Raw genomic sequence first — 19,853 nt, 5'->3', positions numbered from 1 at the left:
GCTGCACTTCCACCTGCCAAAGGGGTACTTTATCCTGCTGCTAAATGCTCATATCGAGCCATTGTTTTCATTAGGGCGGAAGCTCCCATGAGTGGACCCAAATTTTCCAGGGACTTTCAGTATTGCAGGAGGTAGAAGTATTCTGCTTTCTTTTCCCATTTCTCTCCATTTTCTCCACAAGACATCTTAAAAGCTTTTGGACATTGGAGAGAAAATTAACAGGAAGCCTTTGTATAACATTTCCTCCTGTTTCCCCTATGCCCTGCTCATGTGTTTTCTTTCCCCTCTTTGTTTTGGGACTCTCCCAGCAATCCCAAATGCCTTATTAGGGAGAGCACCTCTGCTTCTTTTCTTAGATATGCTTGTCATTAATTCAAGTTTATAAGATGCAATGCCTATATCTACTCTGTTTTCTCTGTTTTCCACTCTTCAAGAAGCCAATAAAGCAAAAAAACCTGAGGAATTGACCATGGAGAATGAAACAAAAATCTTTTGCAACTCCAAAACTCCCAGCTATTCCATCTCTTAAGACACAAAATAAACAGAAGTGTGTAGCCCTTACCCACATCACATCCACACAATCCAGCTGTAGCCATAACTGATCCTGAAGATGATCCATAGATCCTGTGTGCAGATTTCATTATGTCAGGAGACAAGTCCTGCAAAGCAGTTAACACTCCAGCTTCGTATATAAACAAGAAACTACAGCCTCTAAACAGTATAGAGTAAGGTCTTCCCTCTTTTCCACTTATTTTCAGCATCTCTGCTAACTCCAAGCACCCCAACAACAAGAAAACAGCTGCCCAACAGCTTCAATGGGTTTTCCAGAGCCAGCCAACCCTCAGCTGTGGTTCTCTTTCCAACCACACTCTCAGTGTCTTATATCCCTCGGTTTGACATAAACCTCTGAGCCAAACGTCCAGTGGAACAGCAGCAGTGGGCAGAAGTGGATGATGTGATGTCCTAATGCTCATTGAAATAAGATTATTGCATTGCAGGGTGTCTGAGCTGAGCCCTGAGCTGCTGGGCAGCCCCAGGCGATGGGCACAGCCACATGTCACACTCAGGTGTTGGCAGAGCAGCCCAGGGGGGTCCTGTGGGCCCCAGGACTGAGTCTTTGAGAGTGGAAAGCTGCTTCCCAAAGTGGTGAACTGCTTCACCAACATCCTGGAGTTCCAGAACAAAATTCCAGCCTCTTGGGCAGTAGGAATCAGCAAATATTCCCTGGTACAAAAGAGTCTTGCAAGATGCTGCTCAAAACTCTCTTGCCCCATTTGTAACAGGTTGCCAAAGCCCATCCCAGGGAGTGGAGAAGGTGATTGGGTTACTAAAGAAATCACAACCCAAGTTGTTTTCTTTGTTTCACAATTTCAGGGCCTAAGTTTGCTTACAAAATGCTAAAAATTCAGAGTCTGGGAAGCAGCTCGTGGTTTCATCTGCTTCCTACATGGCTGAGGTTTCAGTAGAGCCACAGATCGAGAAAGAAGGAAAGAAGGGGGCAAAAAGTCTGACAAACACAGGGATTTATTGGTTATCCATGTAGAAATGCAAAGCCTTCTTAGCTTTGCAGCTGGGTGAGACATTGGGAAGCTGCAAGTGGGAAAAGCAGCACTGAGCGCTGGGCAAGACAGAGGCGAGTGGCCAGAACAAACAGTAACAGCTTGGACACTCCTCTTCTGATATTCATGGAAATCTACCCAACATCTTCAGGTAAAATGCTCCCAAAGCCACCCAGGAGATGCTTCTCTCCCTCTTGCAGTGTGCCAGGGGAAGTGCTGGAGGAATTTGGATGCAGCCCTGATCTCTGTGAGGGGGCTGCAAAACAGCCCTGAGGAGGAGCGAGCAGCTGTGCTGGACATGCTGGGGCTGACAGGGCTGTGGGCTCCAAACCATCAGCCCAGGGTTAATCCAGCCCCAATTCCACACGGGAGCAGTGTCTGCCACCACCCAGGAGCCAAGGCACTGAGCTCCTTGCACACACCCTGCAGATCCTAATGCTGAGCAGCAACATAAAACTGAAGACTCGAGACAAGAGGAATAAATAGATCCCATGCCTCATCAACAGGAGAAATGCACTGGAAATAATTTTCCATCTACTCTTCAGTGCAAGGATGCCCTAAGAATTAACTGCAATGAGAAGAGCCAACTTCAGAAGCAGCTTCTGGTGCAGGAGGGAAGTGGCATTTGGAACCCACAGGTGAGGCACACTTAAGCTCTTGAGCTGAAGGAAAACCTTTATGCCCAACTCCATGACTTGGGGAAAAAACCAGTGCCAGTCTTGCAGAAGCAGCAGCATTGCCTGTGCTTCAAGCCTTGGATTCAAGCCCTCCATCCCTCAGTCAGCAGCACAAGAGGGATCTAGAAATGTGACACATTATTGCACTGCTTTCCAAATGCAGCTGGACAACTCTGGCACCGCAATCCCAAACCAAACCCATGGATCATGTCACAGACTATGTTTTAATTGCACCTCTGTAATATTGAGATAGTTTGTAAATCCGTTTGTTTTACCTTCTTACCCAATCTTGCAGCACCAAGAAGTAAACAGTGTTTATTGTGGAAAAGCAGAGGGAAGCCGAGACTCCACCCTCCTAGCAGGCAATGCCACGTCTCCCTGGCTTTCAAACCCTTGTCTGTTCCTGGATGTTACATGCTCTCTGCACAGCCCAGACCGTGTCTGAGGCAGGTGATGAAGCCGGGCCGGTTGTCACTAACACCCACTATGTGCTGGTGCTCCCAAATCATGGAGGATTTAGACAATCCCAGACTTGTTTGGGTGGGAAGGGGCCTTAAAGCTCATCTTGTGCCACCTCGTGCCATGGGGTGAGGACAAGGGGATGTTTGAGCAGATCACTTTCAGCTGGAAGGCGTTTGGGCAGGCACGACTTCATTTCAGCCTAGAAGAGATTCCGTAGCCTACATGGACCCTTAGGATCACCCTGGTATACCAGTGAGACACTTTAATAGTAGATCCCAGAATCCCAGAATGGTTTGGGTTGGAAGGGACCTTAAAGCTCATCCTGTTCCACCGCTGCCATGGCAGGGACACCTTCCACTATCCCAGGTTCCTTCAAGCCCCATCCAGCCTGGCCTTGAAATAAATACACACCAGAGCCAAGTGGGAGCCCTGTGGAATGCAGGCACAGCTGGGAGTGCTGGGAACTCCAGTGTGGCTGGACTACTTGGGTTACTTGGTGAAACATATGAAAAGTCAGCTTGAGAGAACTCAGAAGGAGGTTGTGTAGTCCAGTTCTCCAGTTCAAAGCACTGTGAGCTGGGAGTTCAAACCAGGGCACTCAAGATATGGTTTAGCTGTGTAGAAGTGTGAGGTTTCAAGGAAAAATAAAGGTCTCCTTCATGGCAGAAGGAATTAATAAGCCTGAGTGTATGTGCCATGTGTCTCAGAGCTCCCCAGACCCTTGGCAATAGTTACAGTCTCACGAAATGCAGCTGCTTGTGATGAGATGCACCAGCTGCTGCTCTGGGAAGGGATGGAAACTGATGTCAACTGAATATTTGAAAATACTCAAAATATTTCAGCAGTAAGAACTTCAGAAACTTAAATTGTAAAAAATAACAGAATATTTTTTGCTGTTCTGGGAATACAGTTGGGTCTGACTGTCTTGTGGCACAGGAGGCAGCACTGATCTGAGGATAACTGTGCTGCTACTGTAGGTGTTGGGTCCTTTCCTATTTCTGATCAGCTTTAGCACCCAAATGATTCCAAGCTCACGGAGACCGGGCAGAAGCAAGACTAAAGCACTTGTGTAACAGGGAAATCTAAGATCCGATTTCCAGTCTTTAAACACTTTGTGCTTAAATACAGCACTGAGCCCTCAGCAAACAGATGGTTTGACCTTCCTCCTGTCTCACTTGTCAGAGCGGGTTGGGCTGCGTGTGGCTGGGTGTTTGTCTGGGAGCGGAGCGGGGTGGCCGTGCCATCTGGCAAGTGGCTCTGGACCTGCTGGATCCAACTGTCAGCTTTGGGAATGGATCTGGCATCGACACAAGCAGCTCCCTGGCAGCACCCTGGCAGTGGGGTTCAGAGCCCAAGCGCTGCAAAGCAGCTCTTGGAAGGAAAAAGGCTCAGTGTGGTGGTGTCGTGCTGTTGGATACAATCACAATCCAGAATAAAAGCTGTGTTTAAGGAGCAGTCCTGCAAAGGCTGTGACAAGTGACTGGAGCAGACCAAATGGAGTTTGTTTTCCTTCTGTCGCTGGCACTTAGGAGCCAGGGGGCTGTGCAGCCGGTGCTTTGTACCACGTCATCCTGGCCGAGTCAAGGAATTGATGGAACAGTCACAATCTATGTGAGAGCATCACATGCCTGGGCAAGACGAAAGGGACCCCAGGGAGCCCTTGGCATCTGTCACTGACACTTTGGAGAAGGAGGAGAGCACAGAATGCTGTGTGGGGTTTGACCTGGGGGGCTTTTGTAGCCAGAGTGTGTGGGTGAATCTGCTGGCCCCTAACAGGGCTGGGGGTTTTTGAGTCACAGCCCCTGCAGTGCCTCGATTCTGCTGCTTTGGGGGGGCAGTACTGCAGGTTTTAGGCAAAAGGAATTGCAGCTATGAATTTATGGAGGGACCTGGCTGGCTGGGCTGTGTTGGTCCAAGCTGTCCTGCTTTCCCTGGACAAGGAGATGACTTGTTGATCAGATGGCAGGGTTCAGATGGAGGGGTTGTGCTTGGAGGGCATCGTGCACAGCAAGGCACAACTTCCCCTTCTGTCCCTGCTCTGTCTCAGTGTCTGCATGAGTCACATCCCGTCTGTCCCTATGTGGAGCCAAGAGGGGAGATATGGGATTGAAATGGAAATTTGGGCCATGCTGGTACAGCCCACACTGGCATCAAATGTGGATCAGAGCCAAAGGTTCCTGCTCCTCCTGGACAAATAACTGTTTTCTTTGGTGGGCAGGAACAATTCGAGCCTCAAGGCTGCTTACTGCATCCCTGTCCTTTCCCAGCCTTGGCCCCTGGGGCAAACCACCAAGACTCAGTGTCCCATGGAGGTAATTCCCAAAATCAGGTCAGGAAAAGAGGAGGAAGGGATGAACCCTGCAACACGCTGGCCTGTGCACCTGAGGAGCTTTTGGTAGGAAGAGCCTGTGGAAATGCTCAGCCTTTTGGAATCCATAGATTGTTGAGCCTTTATTCCAACAGGATCTTGGGGAAGTGCTGGGCTGGATGAAGAGAGAGAGAGCTTCATCTCTGGCAAGGCCAGTGGTGCAAGGGGGGATCTGGCTCAGAGCCTTGCAAAGTGGTGATTGCAGCTCAGACAGGGTTGAGCCCAGTGTGGGTTATCGCAGAAGTGGGAGCAATGTACCTCCTTGGGAGATGTGATGGCCCTTAAAGCCCTTGCTCACACCCAGCAAATCCTCAGAGATGTGAGCTGGGGACAGTCACCATCTCTTCACATCTCTGCCTGGCAAATGAGGGAATGTGGCTCCGCAGAGCTGTGGATTTCTGCAGAGCTTCACAAGAGGGCAGAAAACAGCTGCAGAAGAGCAAGTGGCTCTGAGAGCCTGACAGTGACTTTCTGATGGAAAATTCTTAGGGAAGCTCGGGTCTGCTCGGAGGCAGGAGCGTATTGCAGATTTGCCAGCAGAGCTGGCATAAACATGGAGCAGAGAGCAACGCCAAGAGCAGCGTCCCTGCCGAGAGCACCCTGTGTGAGCAGCTCTGCATTTCGTGGGAGCAGTCAGCCTTCCCCATCCCTGTGTCTCCTGGGGATGGCAAAGGGGATTTATTCCAGACACACGTGTGGGGAGAGTGGGAAGGAGAAGTGAAGCTATGGGACGGTGTTTACTCAGGGTTGTGGGAGGTTTGAGAAGGGGTGGTTGGATGTGGTTATTCCCTTGCTCAGCTAAAATTCAGCCCCTCTTGTCCAAAGGTGCTTTTCCTCCTGTTTCCCAAACAGGAATTGGGGTTTACCCCTGGAAATTGGTGTGATGGAGGGAGAAGAGAGCTCTCCCTGGGGCAAACCACTGTCTGTGCATGGTGGTGTCCAGGGAGACCCATCACCTTGAGTGTGCTTTGCTTAGACCCAGCCTAGGGAAAACTCTGCCATGGCCACGTCAAATCGACCAGCCATGGCCCTGAGGAGCTCCATGTTTTCCAGCTCCAAGAAATCCATAAGAGGGATTTGTATGTGTGAAATTAAAGTCATCACCCATGCAAACAAGCACTTAACCCCCACTTTTCCAGCTCCTGTATCCGGGGGCTTTTGGAGATGTGCCATGTGTCTGGCACTGCAGGCAGGAGCAGCCAGCAGGCTCAGCTTGTCCCTTTCCACAGCTGAGCCCCCGGCAGCCCTTCTCCCAGCATGCAGAGTCAAGTGAGTGTCTTTGTGTCTCGACAAGGAGAAGGAAGCTGGAAGTGCTGATTTCCCCCTTTTCCTATCAAGCTCTGTGAACCCTGGGCTCTGACTACCCAGTACCAAGTTTCTCCAGGGCTGCGATGGGTGCTGGATGTTTTCCTTTCCCCCCACTTCTAGCAGAGGGGGGACAGCCTTGGGCTCTGGATATTTTTTCTCTCCTCCATTGATTTGTCTGTAGGAGCAGAGCCCAGGAGGCCTGACTTGCATCCTCCCCGCCACCTGCAACCCCCAGACAACACCCAGCCCCTCACCGTGGGAGCAGATGGAGAACCACGGAGCAGATGGATGCCTGATGGGAGCTTATGGTGTAACCCCACAGGACCCCCCGGGATCCTCCAGTTTGCAAACCAGCACAACAGGGAGCAGAGCAAGGATGGATCCAACACACCAAGAATTAATCTTACGCTGCCTAAGTGCTGGGAAGAGCCTGGGGAAACACAGCAGCTGTTTAGACTCAGACTTGAGCTAAACAGCCTGCAAAGTGAAGTCTTATCTCTTAAAAACCCTCACCTGTGAGGTGGAATTTGCCTGGGATGTCCTGGCAGCCAGGCTGATTCCCAGGGAAGTGCAGAGCCTGTGGCACCTGGGCCACCGGTTTTCCCTCATGGGGACTCTGGCCTGGAGGTGGGACTTGCTCCTGTGGATCTGCTTTAGGAAATCGGTGCCAAAGTCTTTAAAATCATTTACAAACCAGTTTCGCTTTGCATTTTTTTAAAAGGAACTAAAAATAAATCTTTAGTTGTAAAGCAAAATAAAAACACTGCCATCCTTCATTGCAGTTATTATACAGTAGCTGGCATTCTTTAGACAAAGCTTAAAATAACCATGAACATACCAGTGAAAATAAATGGGTGAGTCATGTTTGTTAACGCGGGATTAGAAGTATTGCTCTTGGCTCTCCTCCTGCGCAGCATCGCCTGCTCTTTCAAGCAGATACAAGGTTTTGGCTGGGCTGGTGAAAGAAAATTTGTGATCCATCAATTCTAGGTCATCCTGAGAGGGACCTGTGTAAGATTTTAAACCAGGGATTATTTGTTGTTGATTTGCCAGTCTCTGGCGCTGTGGTGTTGCGGATGTTGTGTACTGCGAACTGATGGTGGGAATTAGATTTATACCTCACCCTTCTGCTGTGTAAGCCTGGTTTTCTTAAATCCTACAATGGGTTGGGTTGGAAGGGACCTTAAGACTCATCCAGTTTCAGCCCCCTGCCATGGGCAGGGACACCTTCCACTGTCCCAGGTTGCTCCAAGCCCCGTCCAACCTGGCCGTGGACACTGCCAGGGCTGGGGCAACCACAGCTTCTCTGGGCAGCCTGTGCCAGGGCTTCCCCACCCTCTGAATAAAGAATTTCTTTGTAATGTCTAATCTAACCCTGCCCTCTCAGTTTAAAACCATTGCCCCTTGTCCCGTCACTATCTGCCCATATAAAAATTCTCTCTCTCTCCTTTTTGTAAGCCCTCAAGGTTTTGGAAGGCTGCAATAAAATCTCCCCAAAGCCATCTTTTCTACATACTGAACAAAAAATGGGGAAACTCACTCAAATATTCATCTCCAGAGGTGCTGTGAGCTGAGCTGGCTCCTGCATTTCTCTGCTTCCCTTTTATGACTCTCCTCCCTGGGGCTGAAGTTGAGACAGGAGGAGGGGGTGGTACCAGCATGGCAAGTCCAGAAGTTGCTCCTGGGCTTCAGGCTGTGTGTGGTCCATCATCTGCTTTTTGACTACAAAGACCCCAAATTTCCTCTTTGGAAGGACAACTGGTGCTGACATTTTGCTCTCTGCATCTTGCCTGCAGCTGGGCACAGAGAGGGGCCAGCAAGATGTCATTAAAATCCCATCTCAACCATTTTGGGGCTGCTGGAGAGGGTGGAGCAGCAATGGGAGGGGAGAGCAGTGCCCCTGGTGATGTGCTGACGGGCATGGCCAGCCAGCTCAATCTCTGTCAAAGTGCACTCATTCCCTGGGGCCAAAGCAGAGCGAGTTTGGAGCAGCAGGACAGATGCCACAGTTGTCCCTGCACGTTGCTGTCATGGAGGTTTTGGGGTGCTCTGAGGAGACATCAGTGACCCTGTGCGGAGCAGCTGAATCTCCAGGGCTTAATGCCTTTGACAGCCCAGCCCTGCTGAGTGTTGCTCTGGCAGGAGTTACCTTCCCAGCTGCCTGGAGGTGACTGTCCCAGCAGGAGGGACGGCTCCGTGCTCACACGTGTCTGCATCCCGCTGCCGGGGGTCACGGCCGGCCCCGGCGGCACGAGCTGGGGTGACAGTGATTGGAGCCAGGCGGTGACATGTGGTGTTTGGGAGGCCAGAGACCGCAGTGACAGCTGGCCTTTTGTGACAAGACAGGTCCAGACAGTCAGAAAGGACTCCAGGAGAGACAGGGGAGCTCATGTGGAAGATGCAGAGTGAGGATTCAAGCAAGCAACTGGTCAAGGACCTTTCTGGAGGACCTGTAGTGAGATGTGGAGTCTCAGCTGAACCGGAGAGAGAAGCATGGAATCCCAGAACCCCAGAATGGTTTGGGTTGGAAGGGACTTTAAATATCATCCAGTTCCAGCCTGTGACATGGGCAGGGACACCTTCCACTATCCCAGGCTGCTCCAAGCCCTGTCCAACCTGGCCTTGGATACTTCCAAGGATGGGGCAGCCACAGCTTCTCTGGATAGTCTGTGCCAGGGCCTCCCCACCCTGTTAGAATTTCTTTCTACCATCTGATCTAGATCTACTTTCTTTCACTTCGAAGCCTTTCCCTCTTGGTCTGTTACTACATGTCCTTGTAAAATATTTCTCTCCCTCTTTCTTGAAGACTCCTTAGTAGAAAACAACCCTATAATCAATATAATCCATCTGCATTCAGGTCTGGTGCCCTGGGTATGTCCCAGGATCCCTCTCTAGGAAGGTCTCAAGTGATGCAAGGTGGAGCTTAGCTCTGCCTTGGGGTGATTTGACCTGGACTTCAGCATCCTCCTCCTCCTCTAATCATCCACCCCTGGGCTGGCAAAATGGGAAATATGGAGCACATGTAACCCCCCCCATAATCTTTGTATTTTCTGGTGTCAGCCTCCTAACGCAGGGGATTTCCGTGTCTTCCTCTCTTTGTGTCTTTAAATATCCTAGTCCAAATATAGACCAGCAAGAGGGATTGCTTATATTTCTAATTAAGGAAAAACCCCAACCCACCAGGGCTGGGTTGCACTGCCTGGTACAGCACGATTGTATCTCTAGTGTGATGCTCTTTCTTACTTATTGTGGCTCTAGATTCTTGGCTCACGTTTTTCAGGGCAGACACAAGCTGGGAACTCCCACCTTGGGAGGAAAATCAAGAAAAAAATGACTGAAAAATAATCTGTGAGTGCTGGTGCATGTAACTGACAGAAAGCATTAGCATTGAGTTCCTCAGACAGAGCTTGGCTTCATTAGACAAGTTAGTAGTGATGCATATTAATTGAGGAGGAACACATTTTTGTTATTTATGAGGGAGAAAAATGCATCTTCCTATGAATATTTAATGAAGCATCCCCTTCCCCCCTGTTCAATTTTTCCTGCTTGTTTCAGCCAAGTTCAAATGGGCTCCTGGGCAGAAGGAGCCAAACTCACTGCTGTGCCATCTGAAAAAACAGCCCTGGGTTGTGACCTCCCCTGTCTCAGGGGCTTCACACTTCCCTCAGTGGCTCTTAATTCTTTGATTTTTGTTGCTGCCGTTGTGCAAAGTGTCAGAGCTCCCAGTCTGGTGTGAGAATTCCCCCATCCTGCTCCTGATGCTGCCTCCACATGGTGCTCAGGCACTGTGAGACTGTCCAAAATCTCTTTATTCCTGCAGAGACCGAAAATCACAGTTTGAAATCCCATTCCCAGCCTGAGTTTCTGTATCAGCTGGAGCAGGATTGTGGCTTTAAGGCCAACAAAAAAGTGGGTCGAGATGCCTTCTACAAGAAGAGGTTCAGCTGGCACTGGGTGAACCCCAGATCTGCTGCTCTTCTCAATGCCAGGAGAGATTGGAAACCAGAAGTCCCTAAACAATTTTTAGTAGAAATGCCTCCAGAAACGATTCTTCTCTTCCTTCCTCCAGACTTTGATTTTTATCCCTTTGGATTTCTGGTGGTGGGTGGAGGAAGCCGCAAGAAATGTCAGGGCAACCCCGCTTGGCTGGAGGCACATCTGAACATTTTGGGATGACAGTGGCCTTTTCTAACATCCCCTGGCAAAGCAGAGGCGGAGGAGAGCTCCTCGCTTTCCTTCAGCTCCTGGCAGCCTGGCCTCTGCCACCTGACATCCACAGCAGCCTGGCACTCGGGGGGCATCAGCCTGCTGGGTGCTGATCCAAGCGGAATCAGACCCTTGGCCAACGGGATGGCAGCTCCTTTCTCTGTTTTCCTTAGGCTCCCAAACAAAAGGGAAGAAGCCAGAGGCTGCTGGCTGTCCCAGCCGCCGGGAGTGCTCTCCTGCTTCCGTGACAATGTGTTAATTGCTTGCCTGGCCAGTGGCTCTGTTGGCTGGCTGCTGCCAGGGCCTGCTGGGGCTCTTTTGTTCTTCTTCCTCTTGGAAATAAAAAATAAATATCTGTAAAGAGCCCTGTGCTTTCCCCCATCCCTCCCAGTGAGAAATGGAGTGTATCAGATTTGTGCCCAGAGACCACCGCCCCCTGCACTCCTCTGTGCAACCTGGGGGAGCAGAGGACACAAACTCCCTCTTGGCCAGCACTGAGGATGGATGCTGCTTCCTCCCGCAGGATCCCCATCTCCCCTTGCTTAACCCTGCAAAGCAAACAGGAGCTGGCGCCTTGCAGGGAGCAGAGTCTTGCAGAAGAGGAATTTGGCATCTCTTGCTGCACTGAGGAGCACTGGGCAGCACTGGGCAGCACTGGGCAGCACTGGGGAGCACTGAGCAGTGCTGGGCAGCACTGAGGAGCACTGGGGCAGCACTGAGCAGCACTGGGCAGCACTGGGGAGCACTGAGCAGCACTGGGCAGCACTGAGGAGCACTGAGGAGCACTGGGGCAGCACTGAGCAGCACTGGGCAGCACTGGGCAGCACTGAGGAGCACTGGGGAGCACTGAGGAGCGCTGGGCAGCACTGGGCAGCGCTGAGGAGCACTGGACAGCACCGAGGAGTGCTGGTCAGCACTGAGGAGCACTGGGGAGCACTGGACAGCACTGAGGAGCGCTGGGCAGCACTGAGGAGCACTGAGGAGCACTGGACAGCACTGGGCAGCACTGGGGAGCACTGGACAGCACCGAGGAGCGCTGGGCAGCACTGAGGACCGCTGAGGAGCACTGAGGAGCACTGGGGAGCACTGGGCAGCACTGAGCAGCAATGAGCCCCATGATTGCATCCCCTGTGCTGGTGCAATGGCTCAGAGCTGGAGCTGTCTCACCAGCCCCGCCGAGCAGGGCCGGCCCCGCTCTCCTGCCTTGGGTGACTGTCAGACACAGCAGGCAGGGTTATTACGGGTGACAGCCTTGTCACCCCTCTGAGAAATCACACGCCAGCACGGTATCGGTTGCACTCAAATTCACTGAAGACAATGAATGACCCATCTCTCTATTTAGGGTGGGGTGTTTTAATGCGGACAATGGTGTTGCTGTTCAAAATCCTGCCTTGGGAGAGCCTCCTGGCTCCTGGAGCCAGCAGTATCCGGCAGTTTCTCCTCACCTCGGCTGGCAGCATATTTCCCTGCTGCCCTAGAGCCACGGTGGGGCTGGTGGGTGGCTGTGCTCAGCACTGCGCGGAGGTGGCAGAGCCCTGCTTTGCCCGCAGGCAGCTCTGATGAGCTTTGGCAGCCCAGAAGAGCAGCCTCGACTCCTTGCCAAACATTTCTCTTTCTGCTTCACGTGGTTTGGCTGGATTGTAACCCCAGAGGTGGGGACAGACTGAGAGCACTTTCAGAGATGGGAGCGTGTGGGGACAGTCTGGGCGTCTCTTCACTCCCGTTTCTCATTAGTGGCTGTGCTAAGGTTTAATTTGGCCCTCCAGAGGGGAATTTCCTTCCCCTGTCCCCCTTCCCAAGTGGTGCAAATGATTGCTATTTACTCCTGACATGGGGTTTGGGGTCAGATTCCCATAAAGTGTGGCAGTTCCTGAAATCTAGGGGCAGTAATGATGCTGCTTTGGCGGGTCTGAGCTCAGAGCTCCTCTGCTGCAATGACTTCTTCCCGATCTGCAAACCCAGGCACTGTCTAAGGCACAGGAGGACTGTGAGGCAGAAAGCTGAGATCACACCCAAAACCCACAGAAACCTCTTTTCCTGCAGACTCTGGGCAGGTAATACCTTTTTGACCCATTTATAGCCAAGTCTAACACTGACAACCACCTGCCAGGAAGTGGAGGTTGGACCCCAGCCCAAGGGTGCAAGAATGGAGAAACTTGCTGGAAGTACCTCACTTGTAACAGCACCCACCCTGAGCAGATGAAGTGCTTTTCCAGGTAGTTCTTTCCTGCAGTGACCCTATAGACTTCCATAGGGAACACTTGTGCAGCTGTTACCAAAAGGTTGACAAATGTGAGTATGTAAAAGGATGGAAGCCCTCAGCTCCTAGACTTGGCTGAGTCTGGATACTGGACCACGAATCTGAGGATAAATCCTATATATTCATCCTGGGGAAGAAAAGGCTTTGGGGTAACTTAATGGTGGCCTTTCAGTACCTGAAGGGAGCCTACAAGAAACATGGGGAGAGATTGTTTACAGGTGCCTGGAGTGACAGGACAAGGGGGAATGGCTTCCCACTGACAGTGAGTAGCTTCAGATTGGATATTAGGAAAAAATTCTTCCCTGTGAGGGTGGTAAGGCCCTGGCACAGGTTGTCCAGAGAAGCTGTGGCTGCCCCATCCTTGGAAATGTTCAAGACCAGGTTGGATGGGGCTTGGAGCAGCCTGGGATAGTGGAAGGTGTCCCTGCCCATGGCAGGGGGTGGGACTGGAAGATCAATAAGGTCCCTTCCAACTCAAACCATTCCATGATTCCATGACACTTGTTGCACCAGGGCTTCCACCAGCCTTCCCGGAGCTGACCATGAGTGGCGAGAGTGGCTGAGCAGGACATGGCTCCATTCCACACCTCACTGGAGTGACCTTCTCCTGTGCCTCTTGATGTGTGACAACAAAGTCCCCAGCGGGAGGAGATGCATGATGGTGTCAAAGCTTAAATACCAACCTGCTTGGTGCTCCCAGACTTGCCAGCACTGGCTGTGGGACACGGGGAGCCCCCTCCTCCCTCCACGTCCTGCGAGCGTGCACCGGGAACGTGGCAAATAGAGCAGAAGGAATTGAGCAGAGCATGTGTTCCTTCTAAAGATAGCACGCTGGGGTTTGCATCAAGGATCCTGCCACGCTTGGCATCCACAGCAGCTCCATCGCCCTCCCTTCGTGACAGGTCCCCTGGCGCGCTGGAAGGATGCCAGACCCGGAGTTCCTGGGACTTCCCTGCCCTGCTGCAGTGGACTAGAAAACGTACACAATGGAGTGGGCAAAGTGGCACGTGGCTCGGGTGCTCCTGGCACTGCAGGTGTGGTTTGGGGGTCTGCAGACGCTGCTGTGAGATGGGACAAGGCTGTTCAGCTGTACCTGAGCCCAGATGTGTCCCCTGCGTGACACGGAGCCTCTGCCAGCGGGGAGCAGCAGCCCAGCCCTGTTTTATGGCCTTGACGTTGGCTGGTGGCTCCACGTGTCACTTACATCACCTCCAAAGCTACCAGAGTACATCCCCAAGGCCCTCTTACAGGAATCACTTGATTTCCTGTTTTCTCTCTCCACCCTGGGTATCGGTGTCAGGCTGGGATTCCCCACACGCAGGGAACCCCGCGCAGGCTCCGGCTCCAGCTGCTGCCGGGCTACTGGAGAAGATGCAGGATCTGGGCCCAGGATTTCTATGGGATTGTTCAGCACATTAAATCCAACCGTGCTTGCTCACCTGAAGGTTCTCCATCTAGCACCCTCAGCCTGAGCTCACCAGGCTGTTGCTGCTCAGAGGGGGTGTGGGGAAGGGGATGGGAGCTGGGAGAGTTGTTTCTGCTCAAAGTAAATCTCAAGCTGTGCAGGTCTTGGGTTGCTCTGTGTAACCCTGCACCTCTGCAGTGACAACAGTGAGTGTCACAGGGTCCCTGCAGCCACCCAGCACCCTGGTTTGCATTAAAATCTGGAGGGTGTGGGTTTTTTGGTGGACCTAACTGTGATTCGTGGTGTCCTTAGGCAAGGTTCTGTGGGAATATATAGTCCCCATGGAGAACTGGCCTTGTGGGAAAGATGGGAGCCAGGGCCTGATCCCCCTTTTGCAATTAAAGGGAAGAAATCAGCATCTTGTATGAAATTCCCAGTTCCTGGTATTGCAGGGCATCCCTTCCAAACAGGAGCCCCTGCTGTGAAACAGGACGAGGCTGACAGCATCCCAGCCATCAAAAACCAGGAAGAGAGTGGAAAAGACAGAACAGTGTACCTGGGGAAAAGAATAATCCTGTCAAGTCCCATTAAAGCAAGAGAATCAGCTGCTGCAGGGCTGAGAGGAAAGCACTGTCTGGGGTGAGGTCTCGTGGGGTTTGACACACGTCCAGCCGTGCCTGCAGAAGGGATTTGTGTTCTCCATGTGGCTGTGGCAGTGCTGGATGGTGTCAGGCTCTTTCTAGTTTCAGAACCGCAGTGTTCTGATGGGAAGGGACATCCCTGGCTGTCAATTTTCCTATGGGGGAAGCACAGGTTGGGATATGGCAGAGAGGAGAGGTGATGGAGGGGGACTGGAGACATCCCTGGGGTGTCTGGTCCACTGGATAATTTACTGAATTCCTTCTCACCAGCAGCAGGCACTGAGCACTGCTGGGTGTCCCCACCCACGTTTGCCATGTAGGCGTGGGGAAACCCCTCGCTGTATGCCACAGCCTCATCTGAACGTGTTTCTGGTAGGATTTGTGGCCAGCCCAAGCTAAAATGGAGCCCTCAGACCCTTTTCTCTTCCCCTAGGAGCATGTCAGGGAGTTGAGCATTAAATCACAGCCAATGTAAAGGCAGGAACCCTGGAACCTTCTCTCAGCTGCCCACATCTACAATGAATTCTCCCCTGGGCTCAGTTCTGAGTTTCCATCAATTTCTGGATTTTAGTGTTTACCATTCCCTGCCCTCCCCGTTGGGATCCAAATATCCTCAACTCTGCTTTTTGTCCTGGCTTTTATGCTTGGTTGTTTTCTCAATCCAAACATGGTGCAACAAAAATGCATTTGTCAGGGATTAGCTGATCTAATCCCATAAATGTGGTTTTACCTGGCTATCAAGGGCAGGTCAGCGTGCAGGGCTTTCTCCACTGCTATACTGGGCCAAAGCATTTGTAGATCCCTGTCGGGAAGACAAGCTTTTCCTTGTTTTTAGGATTATTTTGATGAGGGTTAGGAAAACAGTGGAGATGCCTGCCTGGCCTTCCAGGTTCAATATCCCCTTTTTTCACTTTCCTGTCTCTGCAACCTCCAATCACTGCAGGTTTAATAGAGGAATTATTATTAAAAATAAATACAAGCCCACTTAGCAGCCCAGCGTTGGCCACCGCTGGGCTCAAGTCCCTGTGGATGGGATTTGGAAGTTTCCTGAAGCAGCACTGAAGGTTTATTGTCTGCTGAGCTTTGCCTCTGTACTAACAACCCTCCCAAATGCCAGAGACAAATATCTGCCAGCCAGGAGGAGCTGGGCACAATGTGTCTGTTCATGGCAGGCTGGCCGGGTCACGTCGTTCCTCTCCATGGATCCGGGTGCACCTCTGGCTGTGGAACTGGGAAGGGAGACAAACTGGAATGGGGATGGGAGCTGTCAGCTCTGAGCTGGGCACCAGGATCTGCTCCGGCCTGGCACGTGGGTTTGCATGGTGCTCGCCAGGTGGCACGTGGGAGTGCTGGAAGTCGCTGTTACCAGGCTCTGGTGACACGGACGGGGCGGGAGGTTGGCTCTGTGCTGAGCACTCAAATGTCTCAGCCCTGAGACATCATCAGCTCCCCCATCCCAACCTCTCCTGCACCCCACGGGCAGGATGGAATGGAGTGGGATGGAAGGGGTGAGATGGGATGGGATAGATGGGAAGGGAAGAGACAGGATGGGATGGAATAGGATGGGATGAGAAGGGAGTGGATAGAAGAGATAGGAAAGGAAGAGATGGGATGGGATGGGATGGGATGGGATGGGATGGGATGGGATGGGATGGGATGGGATGGGATGGGATGGGATGGGATGGGACGGGATGGGGTGGGACGGGATGGGATGGGATGGGATGGGGTGGGACGGGATGGGATGGGATGGGATGGGACGGGATAGGAAAGATGGGAAAGATGGGAAAGATGGGAAAGATGGGAAGGGAAGAGATGGGAGGGATGGATGAATGGATGGATGGATGGATGGATGGATGGATGGATGGATGGGAGGGATAAAATAGGATGAGATGGGAAGGGATGCAATGGAAGAGATGGAAAGGGAGGAGATGGAAAGGGATGGAAGGGATGGGATGGGATGGGATGGGATGGGATGGGATGGGATGGGATGGGATGGGATGGGATGGGAAAGATGGGAAGGGAAGAGATGGGAGGAGTGGGTGGATGGATGGATGGATGGATGGATGGATGGATGGATGGATGTGATGGGATAAAATAGGATGAGATGGGAACGGATGGGATGGAAGAGATGCAAAGGGAGCAGACGGAAAGGGATGGGATGGAGGGGATGGAAGGGATGGGATGGGATGGGATGGGATGGGATGGGATGGGATGGGATGGGATGGGATGGGATGGGATGGGATGGGATGGGATGGGATGGGATGGGAAGGCTGCTTTCTCCCCATGTCAGTGGTGACTCAGCTGGAAGATGTGAGCACTGCTCCCACTGCACAGCCGAGTGCGTGGCTGGGGGAACTGTCCCCACCTTCCCCCTGACGCTGCGTTCACACCACTGAGGAGCTGGAAAAACAGAGAAACAGCAGTCACATGGCAGCACCTTAAAATAGAGGTCACACATCCCCCACCACCTTTCACCTGGTGAGAGGGTGTTGGCTGGCGCTGGGAACTGGGGGTGGGTCCTGCTGCAGGATGAGCGATGGAAACAGGGAGAGTTCTGCCATCCTTGTGCCGAGGAAACCGAAATGAGCTGCGGGTCAGGTCCCAGCAGCCGTGTGTGGCTTGTGGGGCTGGGAGGGGCCGTGGTTTAGTGGTCATTGAGGGACACTGAGGTCAGATGTGGGAGATTTGGTTGTAGCTCCTGAGCTGCAGGAAACCCTGTGCCTCTGTTTCCCATCTCTGCAGCAAGGTTAGCACTCCCAGCTGGAGCTTTTTGGACCAAAAGCGGCCTTTCAGTGGGTGTGTAAGCAGGACCTGACACAGGAGGTGGCAGAGCCTGGTGGGGTTTTTGGGTGTGGAGTAGCAGACACTCTCCTGGTTACCAGCATCACCCCACAGACCTGTCCTGTTGTACACAGGACTGATGAAAGGCCCAGAGGGGTCTCCTCAGGGACACATGTTGGATGCTGCAGGTGATGCAGTGCATTCCAGGCTCTCCAGGAAAGCTTCCAGCAGTTATGGGCACCTCTTGCGCTCAGCAGGACCCCTGGCAAAGAGGGACAACCTCTCCTTGGCATGGGATCCATGGCAGGAGCCTGGGATGTCTGCTGGAGTCAGTTTGTGCCCTTCAGGGCCTGTCTCCGTGCCTGTGCCAGACTCTGCTGAGGGTTGCAGGGTGGGTTGGTTTGTCTGTTTGCTGCCCTTCCGTTCCCAGCACCTTCTGGGGAGTTTGCAGGAGGCTCTGTGAGTCTGGGAAGGGGTGATTGGGTTTGGGTGGAGGCTCTGCCACCACCGGAGCCTGGCACTGCCTGACTGCCACAGACATCTCGCAGCTGTGGGGACCAGATCTGAGGCTTGACCCTGGGTTTCTGTGGCAGGGCTCTTCAGCTGCATTGCTGAGCTTTGCAGAAAGGGTTTTTCTCAAAAAAAAAAAAAGAAAGGAGCCCAAATCTGCCAGGCTTTTGGGAACGTCAGTTTGAGGCAAGTAGGGCTGGTAATCAACGGTGCCAGATTCAGTTCATTCAACTTGCTTAATGGAATTTCTAATCAATTTTCTTAACAGCCACGAGTCTGAATAGCCTCCTAAGGACTTAAATTCTGGGAGTGCCAATTCTCCAAGCACCCTAGGAAGAACAAAGGCTTGTCATTCTCCTAGCAGCTTCCTTTGCAAAGCAAAAAACAAACCTCCTTCTCCCAGCTGTGACTATAAAATGAACAAAAAAAAAAAAACCAAGGTGCAAAACATTTTGTCCTAAATCTTGCTGTTAATGATGTTGGTGGAAATGACAGGCTTTGAATAGATAGAAAAGTGGGTTGTTAGGGCTTGGAAGGATGCAGCTGGTGCTTGTACAATGGCAAATGAGCCGGCTGGCAGCAGGCTGGCCGTGGGGTTACCGAGGAGAAATGAAAGATGGTATCAGCTTCCTTCAGTGTTTCCCTATCAGCTGCTGCAGATGGACATGTGGAGTTTAACCAGCTCTAGATAACACGGAGGTTAAATAGACATTTCTCTTAGAGGAGAGCATTCCTCAAATTGCAATTATGCCTGGCAAAGAGCAAAGGCTTGTATCTGTCGAATATTTCTGCAGCGGAGAGATTTGCATCTGATTTTAATACACGCAGCTCTGTGCGAGTCTGGTTGGCAGCTGGAGGTGTCTGGGGGAAGACTTGGCCAAACCTGGGAGGTTTTCTGCCCTGTGGAAAACACCTCCACCCCCCTCCAGCACGTGAGCAGGAGCTGAGTGGTGTTGGAGTTCTGGATGTGGCGTGGGAGGAGGAGGGATCATGCGTGGGTGTCTGAAGTGCAGGTGAGGGGAGCAGCCTGGGTGCCTTCCCAGCCTCCCCAGGGACAGAATTCCCGCTCAGTGAGACAGAGAGAGGGATCCTGAGGCACCTGTGTTACAGCAGAGCCAATAAACGAGGGCAGCAGGTTTTCTGGCTGAACTTGTGATGCTTGGCTGAGCTCCAGGGACCCACAAAGATCGCTCTTTGATCCTCAGAAGTCAGCCTTCCCACCCCTCAGCGATGGCTAAAAATAGTCTTTTTTCTTATTATTTTATCCTCATACATTTATGGTTGGGTCAGGCTGAGATGAGGAGCAAAATGGTCCCCCTGGGGATCCTCAGCTCTCCATCCCTGGCATCGCTGCTGGGTGTCCCCCTCTGCCCATGGGGCTGGGAGCTGAGGGGACAGCTGTGCCCCCAAACCTCACAGCTCACACAACTGATGAGTCTCCAAAAACGGGAACAAAAGAAAGGAACAGATGAGGTTGTGAATGTGAAGCCAGTTTTTTTAACACCTCGCCTGCACAACTGACCAATTCACAAGCCTAATCCCTGCTTTCCTAGATGGGGAGAGCAGGAGAGTCTGTCTAGCTGGAGGTCAGCAGAGCAGTATAAACAGGGAAACACTGAGATTATTAGGAAAAATGAAGAGATCGGGGGATTAATACAAGAACCAGAAAGGATTTG

The sequence above is a fragment of the Aphelocoma coerulescens genome, chromosome 26 (assembly GCF_041296385.1).
Source record: "Aphelocoma coerulescens isolate FSJ_1873_10779 chromosome 26, UR_Acoe_1.0, whole genome shotgun sequence".
Classification (NCBI taxonomy): domain Eukaryota; kingdom Metazoa; phylum Chordata; class Aves; order Passeriformes; family Corvidae; genus Aphelocoma; species Aphelocoma coerulescens.
The sequence above is the reverse complement of the archived record's forward strand: the minus strand, read 5'-3'. Positions refer to the sequence as shown.